The 25,274-nt window shown below is 43.2% G+C and overlaps 1 protein-coding gene across 5 annotated transcripts in view; it reads left to right on the forward strand.

Annotated features, from left to right (window-relative positions):
* The first annotated feature begins 2,679 nt into the window (after window positions 1-2,679).
* LOC124000085 (RNA binding protein fox-1 homolog 3-like) overlaps window positions 2,680-25,274 on the forward strand; it is a 458,756-nt gene continuing 436,161 nt past the window's right edge. For 2 of the 5 annotated variants that reach the window (XM_046306207.1, XM_046306206.1), the window contains exon 1: window positions 2,683-2,932. The gene's annotated coding sequence lies outside the window, so the exon portion shown is untranslated. Of the gene's footprint in view, window positions 2,933-25,274 lie in introns of all 5 variants that reach the window. The other 3 variants (XM_046306204.1, XM_046306199.1, XM_046306203.1) reach the window with 3 other exon arrangements.

The following is a 25,274-nucleotide window of genomic DNA, read 5'->3' on the forward strand; positions in this document are numbered from 1 at the left end:
GGGTTTGGGTGTGTTGAGGGTAAACTCCCCCCTCACCACCCTCACCCCTTATCTTAATGTGATTCTTAGCCTGGAGTGCACCCCCCCCACACACACACAGATTGGAATTGAGTTAATTAAATGAAGGAGGGAAACATTGCCGAGGGTTCTCCCGCGAGAGGCGACATGTAGGGGTATGTGCTTGTGTGTGATCTCTGTCCTCTTTAAACACCAGCAACCTGCCGAATGAAGCTTATGCATATAAAACAAAGCTAATCACTGTGTGTATGCATATGTTTGTGTGCACATTTATTTATGAGTGTGTGTGTGTATACATTATCTGTGGGTACAGTGAGTTGTTGCCGCGGACCAGCAGAGGCCTCGGTGGTGGTGGTGAGACAGTAGAGACCAGGCAGGTTGGATGATGGTGACGGGGGGCCGAGAGGAGAGCCCATCCCGCCCCGCGCTGCACCGGCCGAGGTGAATGCCAAGGAGTCTCAGAGCCACTCCATCAAGCAGGACCCCCCGGGGGAGCGCCAAGCCAATGAATTACACATTAGATCATTGTTACAGGATCATAACAGTGATCTAATTGGCAATTTCTCTTTTTAATTGAATTTGGTGGAGTGAAGAGGACAGAGAATAGGATTCCAGGGACTTTGTGGGACGACGGAAGGAGCAGATTGGTGCTGGTGTGCTGGTGTGCCGGTCCCCATAGTTAATGAGGAAAAAAAGACTGAGCGTGACATTCATCGTCAAACTAAGCGTTACAGCGGAAAATGTCAAAACCAATATTCTTCCTAATGCTTCTTGTCTTGCTCGTATGAGACATAGATGATTCCTTTGAGACATAGAATGAGTCCGTTGAGACATAGATGATTCCGTTGAGAGACGTAGATGATTACGTTGAGAGACGTAGATGATTCCTTTGAGACGTAGATGATTCCTTTGAGACGTAGATGATTCCGTTGAGACGTAGATGATTCCTTTGAGACGTAGATGATTCCGTTGAGACGTAGATGATTCCTTTGAGACGTAGATGATTCCGTTGAGACGTAGATGATTCCTTTGAGACGTAGACGATTCCTTTGAGACATAGAATGAGTCCGTTGAGACGTAGATGATTCCTTTGAGACGTAGATGATTCCGTTGAGACGTAGATGATTCCTTTGAGACGTAGATGATTCCGTTGAGACGTAGACGATTCCTTTGAGACGTAGATGATTCCTTTGAGACATAGAATGAGTCCGTTGAGACGTAGATGATTCCTTTGAGATGTAGATGATTCCGTTGAGACGTAGATGATTCCTTTGAGACGTAGATGATTCCGTTGAGACGTAGATGATTCCTTTGAGACGTAGATGATTCCTTTGAGACGTAGATGATTCCGTTGAGACGTAGATGATTCCTTTGAGACGTAGATGATTCCTTTGAGACATAGATGATTCCTTTGAGACAGATGATTCCTTTGAGACATAGAATGAGTCCGTTGAGACGTAGATGATTCTGTTGAGACATAGATGATTCCATTGAAACATACATGATTCCATTGAAACATAGATGATTCCATTAAAACATAGATGATTCCATTGAGCACAATCTAGAGGAATAATGAATCTACAGCATGATAACATATGTTGTCATTGTCAGGACGTCATTAAATCAGTTTTACAACCAAACACAAACCCTGAATCCTTCCACTCACATGACTGCCCTCAATTCTCCATTTAAAATGTTGATGATCAATCTTAACGGAGTACCCCTTGGCCAGGTCAGTGCTACAGGCACACTGCCTCCTCTCACAGACGCTGCTGCCCTGTCTATCCTACAGGCCTGGGATCAGTTTCAGTGTTGGCCCCCAGTGCTAATGGCCTTAATGGAACCTGTGGGGTGCTGTTCTGTGACTTGGAATGTGATAATTGCCATTTGCCTCAGTCTGTGTCCGTGGCCCCGCCACCCCCAGCGCTGCACAGCCAACCCGACTCTAACTGAGCTTGCCACTGTTTTCTGATTACTGGCCAGTTAAATAAGATGAGATAAGTTAGAACCACATCTCTCCCCGAGCCGAGCTTGAGATCTGACAACTCCCAAACATCTGCCAGCCGCGGCTATGGTAATTGAGATGGGGTTGGGGGAGAAGTGATTTGTGTGCTTGTGTGAATATTCTCTGTATGTGTGTGTGTGTGTGTGTGTGTGTGTGTGTGTGTGTGTGTGTGTGTGTGTGTGTGTGTGTGTGTGTGTGTGTGTGTGTGTGTGTGTGTGTGTGTGTGTGTGTGTGTGTGTGTGTGTGTGTGTGTGTGTGTGTGTGTGCGTGTGTGTGCGTGTGTGCGTGTGTGCGTGTGTGTGTCTGTGTGTGTGTGTGTTTTGGAGCTGAGGGTGGTGTGGAAGGGATACCTACCTCTCTTTCTCTCTTTCTCTCTGTTGTTGTTCAGTACCTGTCATTGATGAGAAGCTGTCATCGGCCCTCTGTATCTGTCTGCCTCCCTTTACCACTTCCCCCCTCCTTTCTCCAACTCTTCTTATTTATCTCCCTCCCTCCCTGACTGTGATGTGTATGCAGCGTGTGAGCAGCAGTCGGTGAGCGTGCCTACGTTAGCAGTGTGTGCTGTTGGAATCCATGCAGCGGCTGACTGTACTGCCTCTTAAATAGGAGCAAACAGACTCATCGCTTGTGACTCTGACACCACTGAGACCAACGCTCCCTCTCCCGGACTGACGGGCCAATCGCAGGACACCCCTCACTCTCTCAGTCTCTCTCTCTCTCTCTCTGATTCTCTCTCTCGCATTCATTCCTTTGCTCTCTATCTCTCTCTCTGTCTGTAGCTAATTCTCTCTACCACACCTCGTCCAGAGCAGAGGAACAGAAAGCCCCCTGCCCAGCCAAGGGATAGCCAGACCGCTGAGAGGATGAAACTCTGACAAGCAGACAGACCGCAGGGAAACGAGCACAACTGTGAGTACAACAGTCCTTCCACCTCTCAGTCACAGGGACTTAACGCTGACACACGCACGTATGTCTGCAGAGCATCACACACACACACACACACATACATAGCTACCTAACTTGATCCTCTTATGTGCTGTGTCTTTGTCTCTCACATGCAGACTATTTTACTAAGGGAAGTGTAGGAGTGTGTGTATGTGGAATTGAGTGTTAGTATGTAACTTATATGTATTTGTATAGCATACATTTTACTGTATCACTGTATACAATATTGATACTTGCACTCTTTATACTATCTACACTATTCTCTGACTCACTGTCATACATGTGATGATACATATGGAACAGGATTATTTTAGCTCGGATGATTCCAGCTATAGTGGTGAGAGTATTTTGACAGATATTTAGTCATGTTAGAAGCTGAGGTCAGACACTGTGTTCAATGTCTCTCTAATGCTTTGGGGATTTCTCTGCTCTAGCTGTCTCCTTCTATTGGCAATAAAGGCATGGTGAAAAACATATCAGGGTAGCATACCCCTTTTATCTCATATCTTCAACGTCTAAGCTGGTATAAGCCAATAGATGCCATGGGGTGAAAAAAGGGGTGTACATTCTTTCAACCGCTAAAGAATCCCAAGCAATTCCACTGCTTATTGTTTAGTGCTCAGCTAGGGGATGTCTGGGCTGGGTGCAGATCTGTACTGATGTCACACACATTTTTTTGATTATGCTTCTGGTTCATTTCTGCCTGAGGCGATTTCCTATTTCCTTCTCCCATTTGGAGCAGGGTGAGTATAATGTGATAGTGGCTGACACGCGGGGTACTGCCGTTCGGAGGACACAGATTGCATTTCCCCTGGAGAATACTCCCGCTGTATTAAAGACACAACAAGGCTGCTCTGCACTTGTCATCAGCTCCGGTGGTAATGCAGGCAGGGGAGAGCCAGGCGTGGTGTCTACAGCCCTGCTCTCCTTTAAACACATCCAATTGGCCTTAATGCCACAGTCTGACTCACAGCAGCATGCTTGGGATGGGGAACAGCTTACAGTTTACATCACATGTGTTATGGTGTTATGCCCGGGCTTTTCTACTCCAGCTTTAACACAAAAGGGACAAGAACTGGAATTCCCATGGAAAGTTTATGTACCATAGGCCCATGCATGTATTCTCTGTCCAAAATGTGTTTAGGTTGGACTACAGTATCCTGTTACAGGATGCTAGTAAATCTATGTTTAATGGTCCTCTTGTAATATCTTGAATGTAAACTAACTCATGTAGAATAGGTGTATTGTAATTGTCACACATGACCAGGTTGGGTCTTCAATTTTGGGGGGGGGGGAATCTACATTTAAACATAGACTCAAAACGGTTTACATTTCACATGGCATAGAAAGTGTCAACTCATCCCAGAAGTGTCAACTAATCCCAGAATCATTAGACTGTAAGAGCACTTAGATGTCATGCACATGTTTGGCATGTGATGAACACTCCCAGAAAGAATGCCTTCAGGGAAAGAACTGAGAGATCAGAGGTCGATGGCTCCAAGGACAGAGAGAGAGAGAGAGAGAGAGAGAGAGAGAGAGAGAGAGAGAGAGAGAGAGAGAGAGAGAGAGAGAGAGAGAGAGAGAGAGAGAGAGAGAGAGAGAGAGACTCACTTCCCTTTTCAGCATGTCCTCAAAAAAGGCCTGAATCCAGTGTTTTTGGTCAACTTCACAGAAGCATCCTCTTTTAGAAACAACAACAACAACATCTCTTCTTCAGTGTGTGCTTTGTTCTTGCAAGGCCCCACTTTACCTCCCACTTATGTGACAAGGAGGGCGTAGGATCAATACCTATCAAAGGCCCTGTCGTCTGAGGGGCCTACATAACACAGCCACCAGAGCTCTGCCTCTGAAAACCCAAAGGAAGTTATCTGAGACATCCTCAGAGGTACAGTATGATATTCAGAACACCAAGGGAAGGCCCCAAAAAAACTCTGACAAGAGAGTCATTTAAACTTTCTCAATTAATATAACTTTCATTTTGGAATTTGCCTGCAGCTTTCATGCACAATTCATAATTTATTTTACTGAAAAGTTGGTCATGTTCCTGGTAACACCAAGGCATTTTTCCAATTTCTTTTCTCCCTCATTATTTTCTTAGAGGAAGATGTTTATGGAAAGCAAATTGCCTTATGTGCTGGAAAACATTTAGTTGCATACATCTACATTCTTATAAGCAGACAGACTATCAAAAAGAAAGCTATTATGTATTCCTTCTTCAGCCTTGGGACATCATTTTCATAACTTGACCTGTTATTAAAGCGCTTTGGAAGGCTGGTTCAAGGAAAAAGCCAATTGTTAAGTGAATGCCATTCTCTGTGTATTATTTATGTGTTCTAGCAGCATCTTCCATTTAAGCAATAAGGCACGAGGGGGTGTGGTATATGGCCAATATACCATGGCTACGGGCTGTTCTTAGGCACGACGCATCGCCTGGACACAGCCCTTAGCCGTGGTATATTGGCCATATACCACAAACCCCAGAGTTGTCTTATTGCTATTATAAACTGGTTACCAAAGTAATTAGAGCAATGTTGTCATACCCGTGGTATACGGACTAATATAGCACGGCTGTCAGCCAATCAGCATTCAGGGCTCGAACCACCCAGTTTAAAGTAGTGATTTAGATCACTGGTAACCGGTACCAATCATATTGGGTAGGGCTGTGGTAGTCTTTTCACTCTCTCTAGGCTTAATTACACTTTATGCATGAGGAGCGTTGGTTGGGGGAGCGTTTTAGACCACGGCAAAGTCAAAGTAGATATGTTGGCCTCAAATCATTGGCCAGAAGTATTCAACCATGGCTGGATGTAAGGGTATATTCACGGGGTGCATCAATGCTGCATTCTTGACTCGTTTAAACATTCAGATGTGCTGATTAAATCATTACTCACTCAAGGGTTCTGCTCCTTGAGCTTTCTGGCTGTTTTTCCATTTATTTTCTGAATTCTCAAGCAGACCTTTGGGTATTGGGTATCAGCAATTACAAAACTTTTAATAAGCAGGCAACGGTATCTCCACATATGCCATCTTCTTACGGTATAAGTATAAGCTGCTGGGGATTGCTGTTAGGCCTACATGTTTTGCAAATATGTGCTAGCTTGATTTAGTTAATTTACCACTCGGTTTTCTCTCTCTGAGAATCATTGTGAGGTTGGTCCACTAGAGTTACTTTTAGGTTCCATAATAAATATTTGAAGGTTATGTTTGACATTTTGGTTAAGATGGTATATTAGTCTCGCCCAGACAAGATGTATGGTTTACACGCTCTCTGCAACAAAGCAATATGGTAAACAGAAACTGAAGGAAATTGTTATTTTCCACTGCCATAAGACAACAAAAACAGAATTGAGTTGTTTCCTTAACAGAGCTTTGAAAGGTAGTTTCTCTGCAGACCTCTGTGAAAAATATGCTAATTATAGGGCAGGGAGCCACTGAGGAAATGAAAAGCATTACCATACAACTTCATTTGCAACATTTTGGAGGTCGCTTATCAGGAGGGAACAGAATTAGTTCTATCTCGCAGAACAACTTCAATGTAGGCAGCAACATGCCCCAAAGTCTTCCCGGGCTCTGTCGTAAACATGCTCTATGACTACATTGTTTATTTAGTCCATTTCATTAGAAAGTTTAACGGGCCCTACGTGGGGTTTCGTGGGCCCAGCCACCCGGTATACATTTAATCAGCCTGTCCCCCAGCGTTAACCTTCATACCTCGCCTTCCCCTTTCATTGTCAGTCTCTCCAGGGTCACACAAAGTAGCATCAAATATTTATGATATTAATAACTGCCTTTAGGAAGAACCCCTAAATACATATTCTCTGCGATAGAGCAGTCCATTCCAGTTAATAAAGTGGTGAAGGAGAAATAAGAGGGTGATCCTCAGGTGAGAGCGGGCAGATACGCATCGCCACAAAACAGACCCAACAACAGAGGGAGATACCACAACAGAAACAACAGAGGGAGATACCACAACAGAAACAACAGAGGGAGATGAAACAACAGAGGGAGATACCACAACAGAAACAACAGAGGGAGATACCACAACAGAAACAACAGAGGGAGATACTACAACAGAAACAACAGAGGGAGATACTACAACAGAAACAACAGAGGGAGACGAAACAACAGAGGGAGATACTACAACAGAAACAACAGAGGGAGATACCACAACAGAAACAACAGAGGGAGATACTACAACAGAAACAACAGAGGGAGATACTACAACAGAAACAACAGAGGGAGACGAAACAACAGAGGGAGATACTACAACAGAAACAACAGAGGGAGATACCACAACAGAAACAACAGAGGGAGATACTACAACAGAAACAACAGAGGGAGACGAAACAACAGAGGGAGATACTACAACAGAAACAACAGAGGGAGACGAAACAACAGAGGGAGATACTACAACAGAAACAACAGAGGGAGATACCACAACAGAAACAACAGAGGGAGATACTACAACAGAAACAACAGAGGGAGACGAAACAACAGAGGGAGATACTACAACAGAAACAACAGAGGGAGACGAAACAACAGAGGGAGATACTACAACAGAAACAACAGAGGGGGATACCACAACAGAAACAACAGAGGGAGATACTACAACAGAAACAACAGAGGGAGATACTACAACAGAAACAACAGAGGGAGATACTACAACAGAAACAACAGAGGGAGATACCACAACAGAAACAACAGAGGGAGATACTACAACAGAAACAACAGAGGGAGATACTACAACAGAAACAACAGAGGGAGACGAAACAACAGAGGGAGATACCACATCAGAAACAACAGAGGGAGATACCACAACAGAAACAACAGAGGGAGATACCACAACAGAAACAACAGAGGGAGATACCACAACAGAAACAACAGAGGGAGACGAAACAACAGAGGGAGATACCACAACAGAAACAACAGAGGGAGATACCACAACAGAAACAACAGAGGGAGATACCACAACAGAAACAACAGAGGGAGACGAAACAACAGAGGGAGATACCACAACAGAAACAACAGAGGGAGATACCACAACAGAAACAACAGAGGGAGATACTACAACAGAGGGAGATACCACAACAGAAACAACAGAGGGAGATACCACAACAGAGGGAGATACCACAACAGAAACAACAGAGGGAGATACTACAACAGAGGGAGATACCACAACAGAAACAACAGAGGGAGATACTACAACAGAGGGAGATACCACAACAGAAACAACAGAGGGAGATACCACAACAGAAACAACAGAGGGAGATACCACAACAGAAACAACAGAGGGAGATACTACAACAGAGGGAGATACCACAACAGAAACAACAGAGGGAGATACTACAACAGAGGGAGATACCACAACAGAAACAACAGAGGGAGATACTACAACAGAGGGAGATACCACAACAGAAACAACAGAGGGAGATACCACAACAGAAACAACAGAGGGAGACGAAACAACAGAGGGAGATACCACAACAGAGGGAGATACTATAATAGAAACAACAGAGGGAGATGAAACAACAGAGGGAGATGAAACAACAGAGGGAGATACTACAACAGAGGGAGATACTACAACAGAAACAACAGAGGGAGATGAAACAACAGAGCGAGATACCACAACAGAGGGAGATACCACAACAGAGGGAGATACCACAACAGAGGGAGATACCACAACAGAAACAACAGAGGGAGATACCACAACAGAAACAACAGAGGGAGATACCACAACAGAGGGAGATACCACAACAGAGGGAGATACTACAACAGAGGGAGATACCACAACAGAAACAACAGAGGGAGATACCACAACAGAAACAACAGAGGGAGATACCACAACAGAAACAACAGAGGGAGATACCACAACAGAAACAACAGAGGGAGACGAAACAACAGAGGGAGATACTATAACAGAGGGAGATACTACAACAGAAACAACAGAGGGAGACGAAACAACAGAGGGAGATACCACAACAGAAACAACAGAGGGAGATGAAACAACAGAGGGAGATACCACAACAGAAACAACAGAGGGAGATACCACAACAGAAACAACAGAGGGAGATGAAACAACAGAGGGAGATACCACAACAGAAACAACAGAGGGAGACGAAACAACAGAGGGAGATACCACAACAGAAACAACAGAGGGAGACGAAACAACAGAGGGAGACGAAACAACAGAGGGAGATACCACAACAGAAACAACAGAGGGAGACGAAACAACAGAGGGAGATACCACAACAGAAACAACAGAGGGAGACGAAACAACAGAGGGAGATACTACAACAGAAACAACAGAGGGAGACGAAACAACAGAGGGAGATGAAACAACAGAGGGAGATACTACAACAGAGGGAGATACCACAACAGAAACAACAGAGGGAGATGAAACAACAGAGGGAGATGAAACAACAGAGGGAGATGAAAAACAGCAGAGGGAGATGAAACAACAGAGGGAGATGAAATAGCAGAGGGAGATACCACAACAGAAACAACAGAGGGAGACGAAACAACAGTGGGAGATACCACAACAGAAACAACAGAGGGAGATACCACAACAGAAACAACAGAGGGAGATACCACAACAGAGGGAGATAACACAACAGAAACAACAGAGGGAGATACCACAACAGAAACAACAGAGGGAGATGAAACAACAGAGGGAGATACCACAACAGAAACAACAGAGGGAGATACCACAACAGAGGGAGATACCACAACAGAAACAACAGAGGGAGATACCACAACAGAGGGAGATACCACAACAGAAACAACAGAGGGAGATGAAACAACAGAGGGAGATACGACAACAGAAACAACAGAGGGAGATACCACAACAGAAACAACAGAGGGAGATGAAACAACAGAGGGAGATACCACAACAGAAACAACAGAGGGAGACGAAACAACAGAGGGAGATACCACAACAGAAACAACAGAGGGAGACGAAACAACAGAGGGAGACGAAACAACAGAGGGAGATACCACAACAGAAACAACAGAGGGAGACGAAACAACAGAGGGAGATACCACAACAGAAACAACAGAGGGAGACGAAACAACAGAGGGAGATACTACAACAGAAACAACAGAGGGAGACGAAACAACAGAGGGAGATGAAACAACAGAGGAGATACTACAACAGAGGGAGATACCACAACAGAAACAACAGAGGGAGATGAAACAACAGAGGGAGATGAAACAACAGAGGGAGATGAAAAACAGCAGAGGGAGATGAAACAACAGAGGGAGATGAAATAGCAGAGGGAGATACCACAACAGAAACAACAGAGGGAGACGAAACAACAGTGGGAGATACCACAACAGAAACAACAGAGGGAGATACCACAACAGAAACAACAGAGGGAGATACCACAACAGAGGGAGATAACACAACAGAAACAACAGAGGGAGATACCACAACAGAAACAACAGAGGGAGATGAAACAACAGAGGGAGATACCACAACAGAAACAACAGAGGGAGATACCACAACAGAGGGAGATACCACAACAGAAACAACAGAGGGAGATACCACAACAGAGGGAGATACCACAACAGAAACAACAGAGGGAGATACCACAACAGAAACAACAGAGGGAGATACCACAACAGAGGGAGATACCACAACAGAAACAACAGAGGGAGATACCACAACAGAGGGGGATACCACAACAGAAACAACAGAGGGAGATACCACAACAGAAACAACAGAGGGAGATACCACAACAGAAACAACAGAGGGAGATACCACAACAGAGGGAGATACCACAACAGAAACAACAGAGGGAGATACCACAACAGAAACAACAGAGGGAGATGCTACAACAGAAACAACAGAGGGAGATGCTACAACAGAAACAACAGAGGGAGATGTTACAACAGAAACAACAGAGGGAGATACCACAACATAAACAACAGAGGGAGATACCACAACAGAGGGAGATACCACAACAGAAACAACAGAGGGAGATGAAACAACAGAAACAACAGAGGGAGATACTACAACAGAAACAACAGAGGGAGATGCTACAACAGAAACAACAGAGGGAGATGCTACAACAGAATCAACAGAGGGAGATGCTACAACAGAAACAACAGAGGGAGATACCACAACATAAACAACAGAGGGAGATACTACAACAGAAACAACAGAGGGAGATACCACAACAGAGGGAGATACCACAACAGAAACAACAGAGGGAGATACCACAACAGAAACAACAGAGGGAGATACCACAACAGAAACAACAGAGGGAGATGCTACAACAGAAACAACAGAGAGAGATGCTACAACAGAAACAACAGAGGGAGATACCACAACAGAAACAACAGAGGGAGATACCACAACAGAAACAACAGAGGGAGATACCACAACAGAAACAACAGAGGGATATGCTACAACAGAAACAACAGAGGGAGATGCTACAACAGAAACAACAGAGGGAGATACCACAACAGAAACAACAGAGGGAGATACCACAACAGAAACAACAGAGGGAGACGAAACAACAGAGGGAGATACCACAACAGAAACAACAGAGGGAGACGAAACAACAGAGGGAGATACCACAACAGAAACAACAGAGGGAGATACCACAACAGAAACAACAGAGGGAGATACCACAACAGAAACAACAGAGGGAGATACCACAACAGAAACAACAGAGGGAGACGAAACAACAGAGGGAGATACCACAACAGAAACAACAGAGGGAGATATCACAACAGAAACAACAGAGGGAGACGAAACAACAGAGGGAGATACCACAACAGAAACAACAGAGGGAGACGAAACAACAGAGGGAGATACTACAACAGAAACAACAGAGGGGGATACCACAACAGAAACAACAGAGGGAGACGAAACAACAGAGGGAGATACCACAACAGAAACAACAGAGGGAGATACCACAACAGAAACAACAGAGGGAGATACCACAACAGAAACAACAGTGGGAGATACCACAACAGAAACAACAGAGGGAGATACCACAATAGAAACAACAGAGAGAGATACCACAACAGAAACAACAGAGGGAGACGAAACAACAGAGGGAGATACCACAACAGAAACAACAGAGGGAGATACCACAACAGAAACAACAGAGGGAGATACCACAACAGAAACAACAGAGGGAGATGAAACAACAGAGGGAGATACCACAACAGAAACGACAGAGGGAGATGAAACAACAGAGGGAGATACCACAGCAGAAAAAACAGAGGGAGATACCACAACAGAAACAACAGAGGGAGATGAAACAACAGAGGGAGATGAAACAACAGAGGGAGATACCACAACATAAACAACAGAGGGAGATGAAACAACAGAGGGAGATACCACAACAGAAACAAGAGAGGGAGATACCACAACAGAAACAAGAGAGGGAGATACCACAACAGAAACAACAGAGGGAGATTAAACAACAGAAACAACATTGGGAGATACCACAACAGAAACAACAGAGGGAGATACCACAACAGAAACAACAGAGGGAGATGAAACAACAGAGGGAGATGAAACAGCAGAGGGAGATACCACAACAGAAACAACAGAGGGAGCCGAAACAACAGTGGGAGATACCACAACAGAAACAACAGAGGGAGATACCACAACAAAAACAGCAGAGGGAGATACCACAACAGAAACAACAGAGGGAGACTAAACAACAGAGGGAGATACCACAACAGAAACAACAGAGGGAGATACCACAACAGAAACAACAGAGGGAGATGAAACGACAGAGGGAGATACCACAACAGAAACAACAGAGGGAGATGAAACAACAAAGGGAGATACCACAACAGAAACAAAAGGAACCAAAGCGCTTTTCTGTTATCTTATTGTAGACTGAGGGAAAAAATGTTTTTACCAGCAGGTCGTTTTGATGATGGATTTGTGTGTGTGTGTGTGTTGTGTGTGTGTGTGTGTGGGGGGGGGGGGGAATTGGGATGGCTTGAGAATCTCCGGTCCCTAAGGGTCTTCTACATTGACAAACTACGAACATACACACACACGTGCATGCATGTGCACACACTCACACACACACACGAGTAACAAAAACATATGTTTAGCATTGTTGCCGATTGAGGCAGGGCACAACATCAATTATGTGTTTTTCAGCTGAGGTCTGGTGACAGCGTTTTTTTTTGGAGAGTGGCGAGCACGCGGCCTAATGAGGAAAGAGCTTGCCTCACTACAGAGTGACCATGCGCCACGATCAACCTGGTGGATGTGTCTGTGTGTGTGTGTGTGTGTGTGTGTGTGTGTGTGTGTGTGTGTGTGTGTGTGTGTGTGTGCGTGCGTGCGTGCGTGCGTGCGTGCGTGCGTGCGTGCGTGCGTGCGTGTGTGTGTGAGACTGTGTGTGTGTGTGTGAGACTGTGTGAGACTGTGTGAGAGTGTGTGGTGTTCCTCCAGGCTGCGGCTGGAAGGTATAGAGATAGTGAATATGACAGGGAAGAGGGTGTTGGGGAGCAGGGGGATCACTGAACTCATATTAGTCTGGAGTCAGAGTTGAGACACCCAGTGAAAGGTCCTTTACGTAATCAATGTTTAACTGTGTTCTATTGTGATGATTAATATTAGTTTATTGGTCTGCGCCCCTTTGTCTTCGCACTGGGGAAGCAGCTTGCCTGGCTTGAATAGGTCACTACATTAACCAATCAATATGCAGTGATGTAGTGCTATTTCTTTTAGGTGAGGGAGCTCAAAATGTAAATGACTTCATAATTTCCTTACCCACAGATGTAGTCCATAGAATACATAATTCTAGATAATATAATTCTACACTAAAAAAATATAGAAGCAACATTCAATTTCAAATATTTAACTGGATTGTAGTTCAAATAAGGAAACAGCTAATTGAAATATGTTCATTAGGCCCTAATCTATGGATTTTGGCCCACCCACCCATTGGGGAGCCTGGCCAAGTCAATCAGAAATATTGTTTTTCTTTACTACAGTCATACATAGATGTATTATGCTCACTAACAGAGATGTAAACAAATTTGTGCTGAACATTTGAGCTTTTTGTGTGTACAGAACATTTCTGGGATCTTTTATTTCAGCTCATGAAACATGGGACCAACACTTTACATGTTTCGTTCAGTATAGTTAGACTATTGCAGATCTGGAAAAATGATCCACCTACCATTGTTACTATGAATGGTGGATAGGGGGCAGGATAGACACTTAGACTGGTAGACTATACTGACCTGCGGGATAGTAAAAGTTAGCACACGGAAAAGTGTAGTGCATAAGGGAAGTACTTAAACACCTGATATAGAGTATGTGGATGCAAGCACATGAGGAAATGTGGCTAGGGTGGAAGACATTATATAGTAAAACCTGCAAAAGAGAATGTAAACTGAGGAAAAACACACTAACCTCCCCTGTCCCCAATAAAAAACCACACAACCATCCCCACAGCAAAAACAAGTGTGACAATTTTGGTCCACCAGTCCCCCCAGTAAACTGCGATCTGTCCCTTAAGCAGTGGTCTCAGCTCACGTGGCACATGTTCTCTCCTACTGTGAACAATGTCCCCAAAGCCATTGATGGTGGCGGCGCACAGGAGGGAGAAGAATTGGCACAGGATGCAAATGTCTTCTTCCCCGAATCCCAGAGGAAGAGCCTCTGGCCAGCTTGGTCCGCTGTGGACGTGCCTCTTAAAGCTTCTCATGGTGTTTATGATAGGAACCGCTAGTGATTATTTTTCAACATTCTGATTGGCCAAAGTGGTCACGCCTCTGACAGGCTTTCGCAGTGCACACACATAGCTTAGAGTTCTTCATCATTCTCGCCACTGCCAGAAAAAAGACAGGGAAGAAACTACCATTTACATCTGGGCTGCTACACATAGACTATTTATTTTGTTTAACATTCTATGATTTTCATAGCATTTTAGTGGTCATTAAATATAATTGATTTATAATTTATCAGAATACATTTTCCAGAAGTAGTTCTACCAGCACCGTGTATTCTCAAATTGAAAAACGTTGAGAGAGTGCTGCTCCCCCGCACTCCGGCAACATTACAACCCTGTCAATACGCCGGGATATCTGTTTGGAAAAAGGACCGAGGCGAGCTGCTGTTCCTTGGGAGAGAATTCTAAATGTCCGTGGCCAAACATCTGCATCACTAATACAGAGATATACAGTGTGCTATACTTGTACGTTACATTTAGACTAGGGGGAGCACTCTATTTTTCATATTCATACATCATTAATATTCACATTTCTTTTATTCAGAAATGTGTGTTAAATCTCTATATTTTCAATCGCACCTCTTCTTAAATCTTACTTGATTTTCATGTATCATGGTGAATTTCCAATGTGGGATTGTTGGTGTGTGTGTGTGGGAAGATAATGCGAGTATATCATGCAGCAACATTTTGGACCCGAACCATCATTTTATTTAGACAGAACAAAATGTGCAGACATTTTTGGAACTAGATGACATGGTTGAAAATGGTCCTTTCATCTGAAGCACTGGTCCAGCACATCAGTCCTCCAGTATCATCCGCCCAATCACATTTGTGAAAATTCCAATGCTGGTGTGCATCTGACTGATACTGTGTCCATTTGTGCACCAGGTTGGATTTAGGCATAACACGTCATTTTCCACACCATTTTGTCTGAAAAGTCGATTACTCTGCCTCTGCAGCCATGGATGTGTCTGGATTGAACATTTATTCTTCATGCTGCCAATAAAAGTCATAGAGGCCGGCTTCCATCAGTGTAATGATATTTCAGCCCCAGTATTAGTTCAGCACTGTTTTACACAGCAGTTTCTGCTCAATTAAAAATAGTCGATATTTAAATGCAAAGAAAATCAGTCGCCTGGCGATCCGTGTGCATTCAGATATGCTGCAGAATGGTTAAGTTATGAAGTTTGAAATTGAGTTTTTAAGCACCCCAATGCTCCACGCCTTTAGAGTTAGTTAGAAGAAGGGGGACCGTTCGTTTGTAGCTGTGAAATGTTCCTTTGACGTTATTGATGTAGAATAGATTAACCTTTAAAAAGGTAAGTAAGTGAAATGTGAAATAATTCATTGAGAGTCAGCCATGTAGCAAATGTGATTTTCGCCAGCAGAAAGACCTGGTAGAACATTACCCACAAACACAGAGGAAAAAAGACTTGGTAGAACATTACCCACAAACACAGAGGAAAAAAGACTTGGTAGAACATTACCCACAAACACAGAGGAAAAAAGACCTGGTAGAACATTACCCACAAACACAGAGGAAAAAAGACTTGGTAGAACATTACCCACAAACACAGAGGAAAAAAGACCTGGTAGAACATTACCCACAAACACAGAGGAAAAAAGACCTGGTAGAACATTACCCACAAACACAGAGGAAAAAAGACTTGGTAGAACATTACCCACAAACACAGAGGAAAAAAGACCTGGTAGAACATTACCCACAAACACAGAGGAAAAAAGACTTGGTAGAACATTACCTACAAACACAGAGGAAAAAAGACCTGGTAGAACATTACCCACAAACACAGAGGAAAAAAGACTTGGTAGAACATTACCCACAAACACAGAGGAAAAAAGACCTGGTAGAATATTACCCACAAACACAGAGGAAAAAAGACCTGGTAGAACATTACCCACAAACACAGAGGAAAAAAGACTTGGTAGAACATTACCTACAAACACAGAGGAAAAAAGACCTGGTAGAACATTACCCACAAACACAGAGGAAAAAAGACTTGGTAGAACATTACCTACAAACACAGAGGAAAAAAGACTTGGTAGAACATTACCTACAAACACAGAGGAAAAAAGACCTGGTAGAACATTACCCACAAACACAGAGGAAAAAAGACCTGGTAGAACATTACCCACAAACACAGAGGAAAAAAGACTTGGTAGAACATTACCCACAAACACAGAGGAAAAAAGACTTGGTAGAACATTACCTACAAACACAGAGGAAAAAAGACCTGGTAGAACATTACCCACAAACACAGAGGAAAAAAGACCTGGTAGAACATTACCCACAAACACAGAGGAAAAAAGACCTGGTAGAACATTACCCACAAACACAGAGGAAAAACACCTGGTAGAACATTACCCACAAACACAGAGGAAAAAAGACTTGGTAGAACATTACCCACAAACACAGAGGAAAAAAGACCTGGTAGAACATTACCCACAAACACAGAGGAAAAAGACCTGGTAGAACATTACCCACAAACACAGAGGAAAAAAGACTTGGTAGAACATTACCCACAAACACAGAGGAAAAAAGACCTGGTAGAACATTACCCACAAACACAGAGGAAAAAAGACTTGGTAGAACATTACCTACAAACACAGAGGAAAAAAGACCTGGTAGAACATTACCCACAAACACAGAGGAAAAAAGACTTGGCAGAACATTACCCACAAACACAGAGGAAAAAAGACCTGGTAGAATAGTACCCACAAACACAGAGGAAAAAAGACCTGGTAGAACATTACCCACAAACACAGAGGAAAAAAGACTTGGTAGAACATTACCTACAAACACAGAGGAAAAAAGACCTGGTAGAACATTACCCACAAACACAGAGGAAAAAAGACTTGGTAGAACATTACCTACAAACACAGAGGAAAAAAGACTTGGTAGAACATTACCTACAAACACAGAGGAAAAAAGACCTGGTAGAACATTACCCACAAACACAGAGGAAAAAAGACCTGGTAGAACATTACCCACAAACACAGAGGAAAAAAGACTTGGTAGAACATTACCCACAAACACAGAGGAAAAAAGACTTGGTAGAACATTACCTACAAACACAGAGGAAAAAAGACCTGGTAGAACATTACCCACACACACAGAGGAAAAAAGACCTGGTAGACCATTACCCACAAACACAGAGGAAAAAAGACCTGGTAGAACATTACCCACAAACACAGAGGAAAAAAGACCTGGTAGAACATTACCCACAAACACAGAGGAAAAAATACTTGGTAGAACATTACCCACAAACACAGAGGAAAAAAGACTTGGTAGAACATTACCCACAAACACAGAGGAAAAAAGACCTGGTAGAACATTACCCACAAACACAGAGGAAAAAAGACTTGGTAGAACATTACCCACACACACAGAGGAAAAAAGACTTGGTAGAACATTACCCACAAACACAGAGGAAAAAGACCTGGTAGACCATTACCCACAAACACAGAGGAAAAAAGACCTGGTAGAACATTACCCACAAACACAGAGGAAAAAAGACCTGGTAGACCATTACCCACAAACACAGAGGCGTGTAGGAGAAGGCCGGGGCTGGGGGCTCCACTCTGCTCTGTTTCTAAGGCCTACAGTACGAATAGCACATTTTGGAACTAAATTGCCAGTCAGAGCTTGGGAAATAAATTCCAGATAGTGTCAGCCCCTGTGTGCTGGTCGTTTGGAAGTTCCGTGTCCTTCCCTCCCTCGCCACTCTCTGGCTTTATTTAGCTGGAGCTGTCATTTCCCATAAATCCTTGGGAGGAGGCGTCCGTCAGGGCTGCCAGTTCCCCTGTGTGGAGCACCTGTAACAGGGGAGGGAAGTGACAGCTCTGCCGGGGAGCTGCCGGGACGCTACCAGGTCTGTTCCATCACACCAGGGCTCCACACAGCCATCTCCACTTCTCCCTATGAGGCCTCCCTACACAGGGACATAACAAACACAATATCCCAGGGACTTCAGAACAATTCACTAGCTGTAACTCAGAAATGTCAGGGAATATGGATTTCTATAGTGGTAATTGTGATGTACAGTATGTAAACATACAGTATTTATTTGTATTTATTGAACTATTAATATTATTGTGTTTGATAGGTAAGATCTCTGGAATTACCTCATTTGGTTATCGGTGTAGGTAGCATGTACTGATATAGATTTGAATTTCTAGATAGAATGCAGTGTATTAGTCCATTTTCTTGAGAATATCCTGTCTTTAATCATTCGAGAGACTGAGTATAATCCAAATGACAAGACATCACACTGCTCTTTTCATAAAATCGTTGTTGAAATACCATTACATTTTTCAACAAGCATTTGGGGAAATAAAACAGATGTACAGATGTAGGATCTTAATTGGAGACAGTTTGCTACAGCAGGAAAATAATCCTGCAACAACAGGAAATGTGAACTATTATGTGGATTATAATTAATGGCCATTTTTGTAGGGGTTGATACATTTTTTCGTAAGGGAAAATCAAGTCTGAAATTTCAGAGGAAATTACATACTTCAGCAGCCTTTTTAAACCTCAATGACACTACAAGTTTTACTTTTCCTGCAACAGGGTGATCAAATTAAGATCCTATATCTGTAGGCCCTAGCAAAGTTACAGTAGGCAGCAAACCTGTTAACCAGTTTTTTTGCCTAGTTAACAGTATGCGAACCTGGTCTGCACTTGTTGTACTGCACTTGTCATCCTTGACACATCAATACATGTCCATGGCTAAACATTTTACTGACACAAGGTCACTGTATCTGTCAATTGTCATTTCACATGGAATAATTGTTATATTATTATATTTATAAATGTCGCTTAAAAATGTTTGTGAGGTGAAAAAATAGGCAGTCTTTTTTTCTCTCATTCAGCTGTCAGCGCACATGCTCCATCATTTTCCCTCCAGGAAATTAGAAAGGAAAAACGTTTGACAGCACAATTTCACAAAACACCGCCACGCTATCATTTCATTTTCTCCCAGACATTTTTTTCCTTTATTTATTTCATTATTGTTTTTTGAAAACAGACAGAGCGATAACAGCGGTCACTTTTTGGGTAATTTATCCTTGTTGCCGTGGCGCCGCACTTTGCTCTCACCTTCTACAGCTTTAACCCTTTAACCCCTGGCCTACGGTGAGTAATTAGCTCGTGTGTCTTTGTCCTCTAGAAGCTGGTGAGACAGTCGCCCTGACTAGATAAAACCAGCTGATTAGCCCGTAAGCATCTACACTATCGCACCATCAAAAGAGGAGGATTATATGTGGGAGATGACTGAGATGAATGGAAGGACAAGGACCAGCTATGTCTCCTAGTACCTAGGTTAGATCCCTGATCCACTCTGTTTGGTGTGTTCTGTGATTGAACCACTGTGTCCCTCTGGGCTGCAATCCTTAGATGTCCACTGGTTCCTCCATGCCGACGTAATGCGGAGGAATAAACACACAACACATAGCTAACCTTCCGTTACTGCTGGTGTGTTTCTGCTAAGGACACACGGCTTTGCCCTCATTTTTATTTAATTATTAATTTTTTTTTAAACCTTTATTTAACTAGGCAAGTCAGTTTAGAACAAATTCTTATTTTCAATGACGCCCTAGGAACAGTGGGTTAACTGCCTGTTCAGGGACAGAACGACAGATTTGTACCTTGTCAGCTCAGGGGTTTGAACTTGCAACCTTCCGGTTACCATTGTCCTTCCTCAGGCTGAAACGCTGTGAATGTTGTGTGAACAAGGCAGGGAGGTTGTCTGACGTCATGCAGACGTGCTGGTTGTACATCACCAATGTCGGCCACTGATGGCTGCTTATCTCCCAGGTATCGATTGGAGAATCACTGCGCGGGTGGACCAAAGCAGCGCAGCCAATCAATTGGGGCATTTCATTCCCCTTGAAGGTCTGCCTTTTGATCCTCACCACAGATTGGTTGCGCTTGCTGCCTGCGATACTGTGTGCTGTTTTGTTGTATTGGGTATTATGAAAAAGAGTGGGTGGAGAGTGACGAGCACTTCTGTTTTGGCAACCTGCTGCGCAGCGCTCCACACGGAGGATGTGTGTGGCATATGTGTGAGGAGGATCCTGGTGTGTTTTACCCCGGCCTCACTGCATAGCACCTTGAGATCCTCGCTTTAGAGGTTAATGTGTTCGAATTCCAATTTAATTGGAAGAAATAATTTCACATAATTTCATTACTGAGGGATTTGGGGGCCAAGGGTCAACCAAACATGGAGCTTCACTGGGTAATATCCTGCTGCCAACTACTGTTCATCTGCTGTGGTTTTACTGACGGCTTTTCCCCTCCTAAGTCAAACCTCTGTCTACAATGAAGGAGATTGAGTCTTGTTGCTGGTGGCCCTGGGGCTGTGGAACACCCCTCTTTGCTCTGTCACTAACTCAGACTCACTGTCTTTCAGGCTTCACTAAACACTCCTCTTCTCAGATCATCTTTCGCTTCGCCTCTACAGTTTCTTTCATTCATTCTCTCTTGGTCTTAGTTTTGTTTGTCCATCTATTGGACTGTTCACTGTTCATAGCTAGGAGTAGTGAATGTGTGTTGCAACGCTTTTCATTCCTCTCATGTCCTAGATGTAACGGCGTTCGTCTGTTGAAAGAAGAGAGTCGGACCGAAATGCAGCGTGTTTGTTACTCATGACTTTAATGAATGAAAATGCGGTACATGAAATAACTGAAAGACGAAAACAACAAACGGAACGAAACCTATTACAGCCTATCTGGTGAAACTACACAAAGACAGAAACAATCACCCACGAAATACAAAACGAAACTCAGGCTGCCTAAATACGGTTCCCAATCAGAGACAACGATAAGCACCTGACTCTAATTGAGAATCGCCTCAGGCAGCCAAGCCTAACAACACCCCTAATCAGCCGCGATCCCAAATAATACAAACCCCAATACGAAACACAACATATAAACCCATGTCACACCCTGGCCTACCCAAACATATAACAAAAACACAAAATACAATGACCAAGGCGTGACACTAGAACACATCTGTGTACATATGGACCAGCCTTGAGACTGAAATACCTAAATATAGAATTTATAATCATGATTATTATCAAAGCAGTGGATAAGCAGGTTTGCTCATAAGTATAAATTACCTACAGCACATTTACACCTCTATATTTTTGTACAAATCATTTGAATACCCCTTGTTTTCTAGCATTTTCTTACTATGGTAAAACTGTATTATTGTTATTATTACCATTGTTCTGTTGATACATTATTACCATTGTTCTGTTGATACATTATTACCATTGTTCTGTTGATACATTATTACCATTGTTCTGTTGATACATTATTACCATTGTTCTGTTGATACATTATTACCATTGTTCTGTTGATACATTATTACCATTGTTCTGTTGATACATTATTACCATTGTTATATTGATACATTATTACCATTGTTCTGTTGATACATTATTACCATTGTTCTGTTGATACATTATTACCATTGTTCTGTTGATACATTATTACCATTGTTCTGTTGATACATTATTACCATTGTTATATTGATACATTATTACCATGGGTATATTGTTTTGTTGGGAAATAGAATAGTTCGATTCTCATTCAGCCTGTCTAGGATATTGCATCAGATTGTGGCCAACATGTCTTTGTTCAAAACCAGCACGCACAAATGTTTAATATCACAATACCGGCAACATGTTCATTTCACTATGCTTAATTGAGCAGTGCTGAAGGTCAGATGTTTTAAGAGAAAGATCCTGCCATATAAAACCATAAGTCATTTGACCCTGGGAGAGCGAGGGAAACCAAACTTTTTTCTATAATACACTTTTGGAATTGAAGATGAACAAAAGCCTGTTATGCCTGTTATGTGTGGTTCTGCTGGCTCCACAGAGTTGACTGTTTGCATAATATCTTCCTCATAGGTCTCCTTAACCTTTGCAGAAGGCTTATTGACTGGATAACCTTGCACAGAGCTAGCAGAGGGAGGACAGGAGATGATGAGCACGCTGAGGGAAGGGAAGGCGGCCCGGCCCACATGGAGCCTAGCTTCAACCGCCCCCAGCCCACCCTCCAACCCCCGCCCGCCAGCCAGCCGAGCTCTGCACAGCTACACCTCAACCTGCTCTCTCCCAGCCTGACCTTTGCCTTCTGATCTCTGTTACCATGGAGAAGCCCACAATACTGTGTGTTCTAGCGCTGAAGACGCATAATAGTGTAGCACAATGTGCCTTTAATATACTCCCCACTGCAAATGTATGAGGAAGAATGGACCAGAGAGAGAGAGTTGGAGTGAAAGCGGGAGAGCAAGTGAATGAATTGTGTAGCTGAAGGTTGAAATTGGTGGACAGTCTAGAGCTGCAAACGGCCACATACATTAATGTAAGGCTTATTATCTCTATTGTCCAGAGGAGTTCCTAATGGTTGTCTCGTTCAGAGGGGCCTACACTACGTCAATTTCCTTGGTGTATAATAATTCAGGAAGATTTCCAATTTTGTTGGATTTTGATTAGATTTACAAGCCCTATTTTGGTGAAGTGAAATCAAAACTAAATGATTCCATGTTGTCTGAAAAGCTTTCAAACAGAATAAGCTAGCATTCACATCAAAACACGAGCAATTTTGTAACCAGCATGACATGTTCTATGCAAATACTGTAGGTATTGGATATTTTATAGAGCATCGCAGTAGTCCTTGGAAAAAAGCTATGGATGGTTACATCAGCTCTCCTGGAAATATATCATCAATAGATGATGATTTCTGGTTTATACAATAACAACCATGAAGTGATTCATGTCTGGTCTGTGGGCAGCTTTGAATCCTATTACAAATGGTTTGTACCAGTAACCTGTGTGGGAGGGAGACTGGAGGTGGGTCAGGAGTAGAGACAAGACAGAGCTGTCGAGATACAGAGAACCATCCCTCACTCCTCACTGTAGTGGTTAAAGGGCATCCAGGCTCTTAAAGAAGACATTAGCATTTAGATTTGAGACACTCCCCTCCCCTAACCGCCGTAGAGGAACAGTGGCTGGGGTGCATCACCAGTACACACTACAGACTTTTAGGCCTTGAGTAGGCCCAAGTGGCAGCTCCCAGCTCCCTTCACCTGATCAATCTCTCAATAGTCCCAGATTGCTTTGGATGACCTCCTTGTGATGAGGCAGGATTGGCCATACTGATGCTCTCCAATCGATAGCAGATGGCATCATGGCTCATCAACAATGAAGTGCTTTTAATGGAGGTCAGGGCAGGGAAAAATCTATTCATTTTCATTTGTAAATTGCAGATGACAAGATCCTAATCAAGGTACATTGGTATCAGCTAACTGTGCCTCTCTCTATGATCCCCCCCCCCCAGTTGACTGACTCTTACTTTCTCTCCCTCTATCTATCTCTCTTTCTCTCTCCCCATCTCTCTGATCATTTATATTCATGAGCATGCTGAATCCAATCCATATAGACATTTGGCATCATGCATGCCTATAAATGTACACATTTCACATCAGATAAAGACAAACTTTACCTCGTGGTGTCATTCAAATTTTATGTCAGGCCCTTTTTCAGATGCATCTCCTCAATGTCCCTCAGTCAGGGTGATGTCATTCCATGCTCCTTTGCCAAGGCAGCTCAGCTCACTCAGAGAAACGCCCTTCCACATGTTTCACCTCATTAACCGATGATTGAAAAGATGACAAATATGACATGTGCAATTTATTATCTTAATGAATTCACTCTCCTCTGTCAGAGACAGGTAGGGCAGCGGAGCTATGGACTCGACGGGTTTGGTGGGATGTTGTGATTGTAGGAAAGTGAACACGGTGTGGAAATGCTCCGATTAGTACAACAAGGCTGCTTTTTCCCACCTCTCTTTCCATCTCCGATCAATTTGTCTCAAATCAAATCAAATTGTGTTTGTCATGTGCCGAATACAACTGGTGTAGACTTTACCGTGGAATTCTTGTTTACGAGCCCTTCTCAACGATGCAGTTTAAAAATAATAATACAAATAAAATAGTAACACAAGGAATAAAATAAAATACACAATAAGGTAGTTATATACAGGGAGTACCAGTACCAGATCAATGTGCAGAGGTACGAGGTAGATATGTACATGAAGGCCGGGTAAAGTGACTAAGCATCAGGTTAGATAATAATAAGAGTAAAATAAAGAACAGAGTAGCAGCAGCAAATGATGAGTGGAAAAGTGTGTGCGTGAGTTTACGTGTGTGTTATGTGTATGTATGTGTGTTTGTGTTGTGCCGGTATGCGCGTGTGTTATGTGTGTGTGTGTGTATGTAGTGTATATAACCACAGTAATATGCACAGAGGGGATATTTTCATCACTGCAATTGGAATGTAATGTGGCCTTCCTTTGTGATGGTGCACAGACGAACCTGGCTGCCCTTGTACCTAGTGCATGGCGTGAGGGAGGCCATGCAATGCCCATGGTGTGTGAAGACTTTGAATAGTGGAGAGAAGGGGCAGGTCCGGGGGACACTGTCTGCGCAGAAGGCATCGTGCTTGCTGTGCTGTGACCAATCCAATGGGCACTGGAGATCGCTGCACACCTTTTCA

The sequence above is a fragment of the Oncorhynchus gorbuscha genome, linkage group LG16 (genome assembly GCF_021184085.1).
Source record: "Oncorhynchus gorbuscha isolate QuinsamMale2020 ecotype Even-year linkage group LG16, OgorEven_v1.0, whole genome shotgun sequence".
NCBI classification, from domain to species: domain Eukaryota; kingdom Metazoa; phylum Chordata; class Actinopteri; order Salmoniformes; family Salmonidae; genus Oncorhynchus; species Oncorhynchus gorbuscha.